The sequence below is a fragment of the Triturus cristatus genome, chromosome 11, assembly GCF_964204655.1.
Source record: "Triturus cristatus chromosome 11, aTriCri1.1, whole genome shotgun sequence".
Classification (NCBI taxonomy): domain Eukaryota; kingdom Metazoa; phylum Chordata; class Amphibia; order Caudata; family Salamandridae; genus Triturus; species Triturus cristatus.
The window spans coordinates 794619919-794632747 of record NC_140594.1 but is presented as its reverse complement, the minus strand read 5'-3'; positions in this window follow the sequence as shown (position 1 = coordinate 794632747).

The following is a 12829-nucleotide window of genomic DNA, read 5'->3' as shown; positions in this document are numbered from 1 at the left end:
CAACCTGACCCCAAACAGCCACAGGTGAACTACTCTCATCATGGATGGTAGTCAGCATGTACACATCCCTCCTGTCCACAAATTTTACAGCTAGCAGTTCATCACTACGCAAGGAACTGCACTGCCCCCTCTGAAGTTTTTTGCAAACAAGCTCTTTCGGATAACCTTTACGGTTAGAGCGGATTGTGCCACATGCAAAAGTGTCCACTTTATACAACTCCTTAAATAATTGCACAGCAGTCAAGGTACAAATGGTGGCCTCTGTTAAACAGTCTTCTAGCAAGATCCCACACAATTTTCTCTGCAACTCCAAAAGTGGACGGACAACCTGGGGGGTCAATAGTAGAATCTCTACCAGTGTACACACAAAACTTAAAAACATATCCTGTCCTACTCTCAGACAACATATACAGCTTAATTCCATAGCGTGCCCTCTTGCTAGGGATGTACTGCCTAAAAACCAAACGGCCCTTGAACAAGACCAAAGACTCATCAATAGATATTTCTTTCCCTGGAGTATAGATCTCAGAAAATCAATCTACTAAGTGATCAAGAACGGGCCGAATCTTAAAAAGACGGTCACAGTCAGGGTGATCTCATGGCAACGCCATAGAATTATCAACAAAATGCAGCATACGTAGCATAAAGTAAATACCGATTACGAGTCATAACTGCAGGAAATATGGCAGTTGCCAACAAGGGGCTAGTAGACCAATATGAAGCCAAGGTTGGCTTCCTTACCACACCCATCAATAAAGTCAAACCCAAAAACTTCTTTATCTCTTCCAGATATGTGGGAGTCCACCCGGTAGCTCTAGACTGGGGCCTAAGTTTGTCACTGTTGTCCCTCAAAAACTGTTCAGCATACAAATTCGTCTGCTCAACAATCCCACCCAAAAATACATTATCCATAAACAACTGAAAAAACTGTATAGGCAAAAAGTGTTCACAATCCACTCTACACCCTGCATCACCGCTAAAGGCAGGCAACACCGGCTGCACCATGTTTGGATCAACCCAAAGTCCAGCACTTCCAGTAGGAAGCCTAGCAGCCTCAGACTGCAATCCAGATGCCTCTTGCACCATCGGCACAGCAGTTTCCTCCTCTAAGACAGGCACTTCATCCGCACTGAGAATTGCTTCATCCACACCAAGAGTACCTTCATCTGCACTGAGAGTACCTTCATCATCCGATGATTCCATGTGGAGAGAAAACTCACTGCCAGAATCTTCCCCTCCCTCCTCTCCCTCAGACGTACTGTCAGTCTCATAATCATGCTCAGAGGAAGATTCAAGAAGCATACCAACCACCTGTTGAGCAGTCATTCTACGGCTAGCCATAATGCTTATTCATAAAGGTAACTTGTCAAACAAGTCAACAACAACAAACACTTTGTAAAATAGTAATAAACAAAAAGCACCTTTATCAAAAACACATATATACTCCAAAACAATACCACTCACTTGCCAGAGGCAGCTAAACTACTCACCACCACCTACTCTGCACAGACACAGTATGGATCAACAATATCCCACTATAAAAGAAAGAGAAAAGAAATTACACATAAGACTATGCAAAACACATCGCAAAGAATTTCATGCTCAAACCACTAACTAAATATGCTGCCATTATGACATCACTTACAAAAAAATTCATTCAAACATTACAATATTACTCATTTGGAGTAAATACAACAAAAGAAAATTCTTACCCAAAAAATGCAACTACACAAAACTGCAGAACAACCACTGTTGAAACCCGAAACAGGAATCAAAAGCTTTAGACTAGAATAAAAAGGAGAAAAAAACATTAATGTCACATATGCATATAATGCTCTAGACCATCACGTACTGCGCAAAATGTATTGCTTGAACCTCCCACTTTCAAGAAGCAAAGATCGATGGCCCAATCCTTTACAGGCAAAGCGGCGAGAATCTGGAACTCAGCCACAGCTCCGGACCACCCCCTCTTCCCAGTCCTTCAAAACTGACCTCAAAGTTCTCCTCCTGCAAAGACACTTCTAAACTTAATTCACGCCCTCTCTATTGTCTGAAGGAAGTCTTTACATTATAGGAAATTCTGTTCTCCATGCCTATAGAAGTGCCTTCCCAGTGTGTTTCTGTGTTTGAGTGTCTGCCATCTATTGCACTTTTATACCTCTACTTGTACTTTGTACTCTTTTGTAACTTGCACACATGTCACTTTTCCTCTTGTAACGTATTGTTTGCTACCTCTTGTATTTTGTTTGCTTTTGATACATGCACACTTACCACCATTGCCCCATGTAACGTAACGTTTGCTCTTGTTTTCTGTGTGTCTGCCATTTATTGCAGTATTTTACCTCGACTTGTATTTTGTACTCTTTTGTAACATGCACACATCACTTTTTCCTCTTGTAACGTATCGTCTGCTACCTCTTTGATTTTGTTTACACTTTAAAATATTAAAAAAATAATGTGGCCATAAGGGGAGCGACCCTTGCCTAAGGGGCCGCTCCCACAAACAACCCCAAACCTAAAAAAAGGAAAAAAAACCCTGGCGCTAGTGGCCATTCCTGCTGCACGATCGTGCAGCAGGAATGCATAAAAGAGACATCGGGGGCAGAGGCGTAGCTAGAGCTTGTGGCGCCTGGGGCTATCTCTCAGATTGCTGACCCTGGGGAGGGGGGGGTTGCTGGGGAAAAAGGACGGCGACCACTTGAAAGAGGTCCAAGAGACACGTAGTATCACCGCTAATAGTTACCTCGATCATGCAAGTTACATGCACTTACATGACACGGTCCAAGGCTACACAGTTGAATACACCGGTGACTGGCTGTACAAAAGAGAACACACAGACTGCATGATCTATCTGGGGACTCAGAATAACCGCATGTGACATCCATCAGAGAGCTGCGTGAATAATTACCTGGTAATCCCCTCCGCACAATGCAAACATGCACATACATGACACTGTTCAGGGATCCATCATCTACAGCTGACATTAAATGACCATTCATCATGGTCCCCCCATTAAAGCAGTGCACTTTGTGATCTGCATGGTACATGTTCTTTGCAGCAGGCACATTAACCCTCTGTGCTACCTTTCCAGGAGTCAACCCTTCCACTAGACAAAACTCCATCTCTCTCTAGGAAGAACATTAATCACCAAAGTTATCATGACATTTTTATTGTTTCTGAAAATTGCTGGAGGCCAGGAAGGAGGCAGCAAATTTTTTTCAAACCATAATATACTTGCAAACACTACGCACCCGCCCGAAATAGGTACCCAGTGAGGTCACACCGTTCGCATCACCCTAACCTGCTCAAGGTTCATGTGACCTCAGTGACAGAGTCACAGCGACTGGATCACTGTTGCTCTAGGGTGTGCTGCTTCGTAGGCCTGCCCACAAGACTGGAGATGAACTTCAGTTTGGATTGTGATGGACAGGCCTCCAAGGTTAACCCACAATTGATACCACTAGGGTACACCTGCTTGTGCTAAGACATCAAGCCTTCTAAGGTCTAGTGGGGCCTTCTAAGGTCTAGCATGGGAATGTGCCCCCTCAGTACAGTAGTCTGGTGGACTGGTCATGAAGGCTGAACCCGGTTCCCCAGTTCCAAATTCGATAGCTCTGGCTATAGTGCCACATCCTCTCCCCCTATGAACACCATACTTCCCCACTGAGAGAAACTCGCACTGCCTTCAGCAATAACCTAATTGTGCCCGCTATAAACACTTGGATGTGGCTCAATTCAAATTATGCAATTGATAAGAGTAATATGGTGCCTAAATATAAAATAACTGCAACCACTCATAGGGAATGCAAGATTAAGTAAAGCATGTGAAATGTAAGCAGAAACAACATGGTTACCTTCACGATCTTTATCAAAAAATGGGGGGGGGGGAAGAAAGAGGTTTAGAGGTTAGGTTCACCCTCCATCTGTGTACATAGATATTAAAAGAACCTAACCTATTAGGTTAGGTTCTTTTAACCTGAACGTTCAGGTTATTTAATATCTACCTTAACGATCTCTCACTCACTATTCAGAAATCAGCGAGTGGTTTTACCTGAAAAGTTATGGACATGACTAGAGGGCCCTGAAGGGAACCGTTTCAATGTCCATTGCTTATATCCTTACAAAAAAAATAAGCAGTATGGTATAAAAAGACCACATCCATAAACACAGAGCCATGGTAAACATTGTGTTTTCCAATCCACCCATCAACCACCTGGGAACAACAATGCTGTTCAAAGAAAGACGAGAAACAAAACTAGCGCTTCACTGGCAAACTCTGTAACGTGATGCTGATGTATTTGGATGTAAATAAAAAACAATCTGGCTACTTTTCAACCCCTCTGTCTTGCTTTATTTAGTTATGTATTTATTTTTCTTATTTAAAACCTTCTATTTCTCTCCATCCTGCTGCACTTTGGCATTTATATAAGGTGCACAGTCAAAGAGTGCACACGAATAAATACACAACTATTGAATTCCGAGTCCCGGGCCAAACAATAAAAATTTCGGGCCGTTAAAACTCAAATCCCCCCTCCCCAGCCCCAAAACTCACCTCTTTTTTTCTCTGTGGTGCAGGAAGCAAATGGCTTCCTGTGCCACGGAGAACAAAGGGGAAACTTCCAATTACGTCAGCGCGGCTCGCGCGCTGACGTCATTGATGACGTGGGGGTGGGGGGCGGGGGGAGGCAGGGGAAGGTCTTCCCCGACAAATTTCTGGCAGGGTAATGACTCTAAACACCCTTATCTTAGTTCCAAAAGTGATAATTCACATGCAATAGTCATTTACAGTCAAACGATTAAGCATTGAAAAATGACCATTTCTGACCATCTGGAGAAAGTTCGACATCGTTTTTCATCAGAAAATTGAGTTTTGGGACTGTAGAAAAAATTATTCGAAAATGTCAATTGGATTGTGCCTCATGTTGAGTAACAACTTTTTAAAGCCTCACAGTGACCAAAATTGCCATTTTTACAGACTTTTTCTTCTACTCAGAAGCTTCTATTTCGACCAATTTCGGGCAGGAAAATGACTCTAAACACACTTATTTTAGTCCCAGAAGTGATAATTCACATGCAATAGTCATTTACAGTAAGCCTGGGCGCTGAACTACGCTCCGTTCGCGGAGCTTGCGAAGTTTAGGCAACTTCGCGATTCGCATAGAGCGCGAAGTTGCAGATTGCTACGCAATCTAGAGCGTAGCGTAGTAGTTTTGCTTCCTCGCGCGCTCAATATTCATTCTCGCGCGCGTGGTAACGTCTTACCGTGATTCTGCAATCGCCAACTTGCTTTTCTGTCCGTTCGCGAGCGCCACGAGATTGGTACTATGGCTGCCCAAGCCCACGAGAGTGTGCGAACGCGAACACGTCATTTGGGAGCGCGAGCTGACTTCCGGCGGCTGTCTTGGTGAGATCGCGATCCCGAACATGCAAAAACTACAATCTGGCGAAGAATATATCGCGATCTTCATAAAACCTTCTCTAAAATGATTATTTAGCTCAGAAAAACTCCTCAGATTGTGATTTTGCTGTAGTCTTTTGTGTAAGGAGGAGTCCTTTAATATTTTTAACTCTTTTTTTCCAGAGGAAGGAAGTGCCCCTGAGTCTACAACTTCCTGTTCCTGTCCAGCACACATATATACTCCAAAACAATACCACTCACTTGCCAGAGGCAGCTAAACTACTCACCACCACCTACTCTGCACAGACACAGTATGGATCAACAATATTCCACTATAAAAGAAAGAGAAAAGAAATTACACATAAGACTATGCAAAACACATCGCAAAGAATTTCATGCTCAAACCACTAACTAAATATGCTGCCATTATGACATCACTTACAAAAAAATTCATTCAAACATTACAATATTACTCATTTGGAGTAAATACGACAAAAGAAAATTCTTACCAAAAAAATGCAACTACACAAAACTGCAGAACAACCACTGTCGAAACCCGAAACAGGAATCAAAAGCTTTAGACTAGAATAAAAAGGAGAAAAAAACATTAATGTCACATATGCATATAATGCTCTAGACCATCACGTACTGCACAAAATGTATTGCTTGAACCTCCCACTTTCAAGAAGCAAAGATCGATGGCCCAATCCTTTACAGGCAAAGCGGCGAGAATCTGGAACTCAGCCACAGCTCCGGACCACCCCCTCTTCCCAGTCCTTCAAAACTGACCTCAAAGTTCTCCTCCTGCAAAGACACTTCCAAACTTAATTCACGCCCTCTCTATTGTCTGAAGGAAGTCTTTACATTATAGGAACTTCTGTTCTCCATGCCTATAGAAGTGCCTTCCCAGTGTGTTTCTGTGTTTGAGTGTCTGCCATCTATTGCACTTTTATACCTCTACTTGTACTTTGTACTCTTTTGTAACTTGCACACATGTCACTTTTCCTCTTGTAACGTATTGTTTGCTACCTCTTGTATTTTGTTTGCTTTTGATACATGCACACTTACCACCATTGCCCCATGTAACGTAACGTTTGCTCTTGTTTTCTGTGTGTCTGCCATTTATTGCAGTATTTTACCTCGACTTGTATTTTGTACTCTTTTGTAACATGCACACATCACTTTTTCCTCTTGTAACATATCGTCTGCTACCTCTTTGATTTTGTTTACACTTTAAAATATTAAAAAAATAATGTGGCCATAAGGGGAGCGACCCTTGCCTAAGGGGCCGCTCCCACAAACAACCCCAAACCTAAAAAAAGGAAAAAAAACCCTGGCGCTAGTGGCCATTCCTGCTGCACGATCGTGCAGCAGGAATGCATAAAAGAGACATCGGGGGCAGAGGCGTAGCTAGAGCTTGTGGCGCCTGGGGCTATCTCTCAGATTGCTGACCCTGGGGAGGGGGGGGTTGCTGGGGAAAAAGGACGGCGACCACTTGAAAGAGGTCCAAGAGACACGTAGTATCACCGCTAATAGTTACCTCGATCATGCAAGTTACATGCACTTACATGACACGGTCCAAGGCTACACAGTTGAATACACCGGTGACTGGCTGTACAAAAGAGAACACACAGACTGCATGATCTATCTGGGGACTCAGAATAACCGCATGTGACATCCATCAGAGAGCTGCGTGAATAATTACCTGGTAATCCCCTCCGCACAATGCAAACATGCACATACATGACACTGTTCAGGGATCCATCATCTACAGCTGACATTAAATGACCATTCATCATGGTCCCCCCATTAAAGCAGTGCACTTTGTGATCTGCATGGTACATGTTCTTTGCAGCAGGCACATTAACCCTCTGTGCTACCTTTCCAGGAGTCAACCCTTCCACTAGACAAAACTCCATCTCTCTCTAGGAAGAACATTAATCACCAAAGTTATCATGACATTTTTATTGTTTCTGAAAATTGCTGGAGGCCAGGAAGGAGGCAGCAAATTTTTTTCAAACCATAATATACTTGCAAACACTACGCACCCGCCCGAAATAGGTACCCAGTGAGGTCACACCGTTCGCATCACCCTAACCTGCTCAAGGTTCATGTGACCTCAGTGACAGAGTCACAGCGACTGGATCACTGTTGCTCTAGGGTGTGCTGCTTCGTAGGCCTGCCCACAAGACTGGAGATGAACTTCAGTTTGGATTGTGATGGACAGGCCTCCAAGGTTAACCCACAATTGATACCACTAGGGTACACCTGCTTGTGCTAAGACATCAAGCCTTCTAAGGTCTAGTGGGGCCTTCTAAGGTCTAGCATGGGAATGTGCCCCCTCAGTACAGTAGTCTGGTGGACTGGTCACGAAGGCTGAACCCGGTTCCCCAGTTCCAAATTCGATAGCTCTGGCTATAGTGCCACATCCTCTCCCCCTATGAACACCATACTTCCCCACTGAGAGAAACTCGCACTGCCTTCAGCAATAACCTAATTGTGCCCGCTATAAACACTTGGATGTGGCTCAATTCAAATTATGCAATTGATAAGAGTAATATGGTGCCTAAATATAAAATAACTGCAACCACTCATATGGAATGCAAGATTAAGTAAAGCATGTGAAATGTAAGCAGAAACAACATGGTTACCTTCACGATCTTTATCAAAAAATGGGGGGGGGGGAAGAAAGAGGTTTAGAGGTTAGGTTCACCCTCCATCTGTGTACATAGATATTAAAAGAACCTAACCTATTAGGTTAGGTTCTTTTAACCTGAACGTTCAGATTATTTAGTATCTACCTTAACGATCTCTCACTCACTATTCAGAAATCAGCGAGTGGTTTTACCTGAAAAGTTATGGACATGACTAGAGGGCCCTGAAGGGAACCGTTTCAATGTCCATTGCTTATATCCTTACAAAAAAAAATAAGCAGTATGGTATAAAAAGACCACATCCATAAACACAGAGCCATGGTAAACATTGTGTTTTCCAATCCACCCATCAACCACCTGGGAACAACAATGCTGTTCAAAGAAAGACGAGAAACAAAACTAGCGCTTCACTGGCAAACTCTGTAACGTGATGCTGATGTATTTGGATGTAAATAAAAAACAATCTGGCTACGTTTCAACCCCTCTGTCTTGCTTTATTTAGTTATGTATTTATTTTTCTTATTTAAAACCTTCTATTTCTCTCCATCCTGCTGCACTTTGGCATTTATATAAGGTGCACAGTCAAAGAGTGCACACGAATAAATACACAACTATTGAATTCCGAGTCCCGGGCCAAACAATAAAAATTTCGGGCCGTTAAAACTCAAATCCCCCCTCCCCAGCCCCAAAACTCACCTCTTTTTTTCTCTGTGGTGCAGGAAGCAAATGGCTTCCTGTGCCACGGAGAACAAAGGAGAAACTTCCAATTACGTCAGCGCGGCTCGCGCGCTGACGTCATTGATGACGTGGGGGTGGGGGGCGGGGGGAGGCAGGGGAAGGTCTTCCCCTGCCTTCCCAGTAAAAAAAAAAATAGATCGACCACTCACGGGGGGGAGCGCCAGTGCTTCCCCCGTGGGTGGGTGTTGTGACGAGCTGGACTCGTTATGGGCACATCGCAACTGTGCTCCATGACGAGTCCAGCTCGTCATGGGCACAGAACGGGTTAAACCTCACAGTGACCAAAATTGCCATTTTTACAGACTTTTCCTCCTACTCAGAAGCTTCAGTTTCGAAAAATGGCGGGCAGGAAAATGACTCTAAACACACTTATTTTAGTTCCAGAAGAGATTTTTCACATGCAATAGTCATTTCCAGTCAAAAGATTAAACATTAAAAAATTACCATTTCTGACCATCTGGAGAAATTTCGACAGGTCCGGGGTCATTGCTTTTCATCAGAAAATTGTTTTTTTGGAGTATAGAAAAAATGATTCAAAATGTTAATTAGATTGTGCCTCATGTTTAAGGACCAATTTTTAAAGTCTCACACCGACCAAAATTGTCATTTTTACAGACTTTTCCTCCTACTCAGAAGCTTCAATTTTGACCAACTTCGGGCAGGAAAATAACTCTAAACACACTTATTTCAGCTCCAAAAGTGATAATTCACATGCAATAGTCATTTACAGTCAAAAGATTAAGGTGCCGATTCCGAACTGGGTCAGAAAGAACTCTGACTGAGCCGGATCCGGAGTGTTTTCCGACCGAGACGGAGTCCTGCAGTCCGACCGAGCGAGTGCGATGCGGCCGTATGCTGCCGGACTTGGTTCGGTCGGACTCCCATAGAAGTCAATGAGATCCAGTCGTACGATGCGTACATGGGCTCCCATTGACTGAATGAGTACATCTCGCACTAGGGCGCCCCCTACAGTGTGTACGCATCAGTGCCATACGCACCGTACATGCCTGTGTTGGGGGACCCTTGGGTCTCCCCCTGTGTCCGAGTCGCAGGGCTGCAGGTGACAGGGGGTCCGACGCGGACCCCCAAAGGCAACTTCCTGGACATTTTGCGAACCGGACACTCCGGCTCGCACCATCTTTCCGACGCATGCATCGTACTGGCTCGGTCATAAGTCGCATCCATTGCATGCCACGGTTAGCTTACAACCACCAAGACGCACGGAGTGGTTCGGACCCAGAAATGACTCGGTCGGTGAATTTTACATAGCTCTCATTGTACTTGCTCGCGCGTACAGCCGTACGAGTCGGGTGGAAAACACGCATACAGCTCGTATTTATTCCGGCCGGATCACGTTCGGTGCCCTTCCGACCCGGATCGGAATCGGCCCCTTAGTATTAAAAAGTGGCCATTTCTGACAATCTGGATAAAGTTCGACAGGTCCGGGGTCATCGTTTTATATCAGAAAATAGATTTTTTACACTGTAGAAAAAATTATTCAAAATGTCAATTGTATTGTGCCTTATGTTGAGTAACGACTTTTTAAAGCCTCAGAGTGACCAAAATTGCCATTTTTACTGACTTTTTCTCCTACTAAGAAGCTTCCATTTCGACAAATTTCTGGCAGGGTAATGACTTTAAACACCCTTATCTTAGTTCCAAAAGTGATAATTCACATGCAATAGTCATTTACAGTCAAACGATTAAGCATTGAAAAATGACCATTTCTGACCATCTGGAGAAAGTTCGACAGGTCCGGGGTCATCGTTTTTCATCAGAAAATTGAGTTTTGGGACTGTAGAAAAAATTATTCAAAATGTCAATTGGATTGTGCCTCATGTTGAGTAACAACTTTTTAAAGCCTCACAGTGACCAAAATTGCCATTTTTACAGACTTTTTCTTCTACTCAGAAGCTTCTATTTCGACCAATTTCGGGCAGGAAAATGACTCTAAACACACTTATTTTAGTCCCAGAAGTGATAATTCACATGCAATAGTCATTTACAGTAAGCCTGGGCGCTGAACTACGCTCCGTTCGCGGAGCTTGCGAAGTTTAGGCAACTTCGCGATTCGCATAGAGCGCGAAGTTGCAGATTGCTACGCAATCTAGCGCGTAGCGTAGTAGTTTTGCTTCCTCGCACGCTCAATATTCATTCTCGCGCGCGTGGTAACGTCTTACCGTGATTCTGCAATCGCCAACTTGCTTTTCTGTCCGTTCGCAAGCGCCACGAGATTGGTACTATGGCTGCCCAAGCCCGCGAGAGTGTGCGAACGCGAACACGTCATTCGGGAGCGCGAGCTGACTTCCGGCGGCTGTCTTGGTAAGATCGCGATCCCGAACATGCAAAAACTACAATCTGGCGAAGAATATATCGCGATCTTCATAAAACCTTCTCTAAAATGATTATTTAGCTCAGAAAAACTCCTCAGATTGTGATTTTGCTGTAGTCTTTTGTGTAAGGAAGAGTCCTTTAATTTTTTTAACTCTTTTTTTCCAGAGGAAGGAAGTGCCCCTGAGTCTACAACTTCCTGTTCCTGTCCAGCACACATATATACTCCAAAACAATACCACTCACTTGCCAGAGGCAGCTAAACTACTCACCACCACCTACTCTGCACAGACACAGTATGGATCAACAATATCCCACTATAAAAGAAAGAGAGAAGAAATTACACATAAGACTATGCAAAACACATCGCAAAGAATTTCATGCTCAAACCACTAACTAAATATGCTGCCATTATGACATCACTTACAAAAAAATTCATTCAAACATTACAATATTACTCATTTGGAGTAAATACGACAAAAGAAAATTCTTACAAAAAAATGCAACTACACAAAACTGCAGAACAACCACTGTCGAAACCCGAAACAGGAATCAAAAGCTTTAGACTAGAATAAAAAGGAGAAAAAAACATTAATGTCACATATGCATATAATGCTCTAGACCATCACGTACTGCACAAAATGTATTGCTTGAACCTCCCACTTTCAAGAAGCAAAGATCGATGGCCCAATCCTTTACAGGCAAAGCGGCGAGAATCTGGAACTCAGCCACAGCTCCGGACCACCCCCTCTTCCCAGTCCTTCAAAACTGACCTCAAAGTTCTCCTCCTGCAAAGACACTTCCAAACTTAATTCACACCCTCTCTATTGTCTGAAGGAAGTCTTTACATTATAGGAACTTCTGTTCTCCATGCCTATAGAAGTGCCTTCCCAGTGTGTTTCTGTGTTTTGAGTGTCTGCCATCTATTGCACTTTTATACCTCTACTTGTACTTTGTACTCTTTTGTAACTTGCACACATGTCACTTTTTCTCTTGTAACGTATTGTTTGCTACCTCTTGTATTTTGTTTGCTTTTGATACATGCACACTTACCACCATTGCCCCATGTAACGTAACGTTTGCTCTTGTTTTCTGTGTGTCTGCCATTTATTGCAGTATTTTACCTCGACTTGTATTTTGTACTCTTTTGTAACATGCACACATCACTTTTTCCTCTTGTAACGTATCGTCTGCTACCTCTTTGATTTTGTTTACACTTTAAAATATTAAAAAAATAATGTGGCCATAAGGGGAGCGACCCTTACCTAAGGGGCCGCTCCTACAAACAACCCCAAACCTAAAAAAAGGAGAAAAAAAACCTGGCGCTAGTGGCCATTCCTGCTGCACGATCGTGCAGCAGGAATGCATAAAAGAGACATCGGGGGCAGAGGCGTAGCTAGAGCTTGTGGCGCCTGGGGCTATCTCTCAGATTGCTGACCCTGGGGAGGGGGGGGGATGCTGGGGAAAAAGGACGGCGACCACTTGAAAGAGGTCCAAGAGACACGTAGTATCACCGATAATAGTTACCTCGATCATGCAAGTTACATGCACTTACATGACACGGTCCAAGGCTACACAGTTGAATACACCGGTGACTGGCTGTACAAAAGAGAACACACAGACTGCATGATCTATCTGGGGACTCAGAATAACCGCATGTGACATCCATCAGAGAGCTGCGTGAATAATTACCTGGTAATCCCCTCCG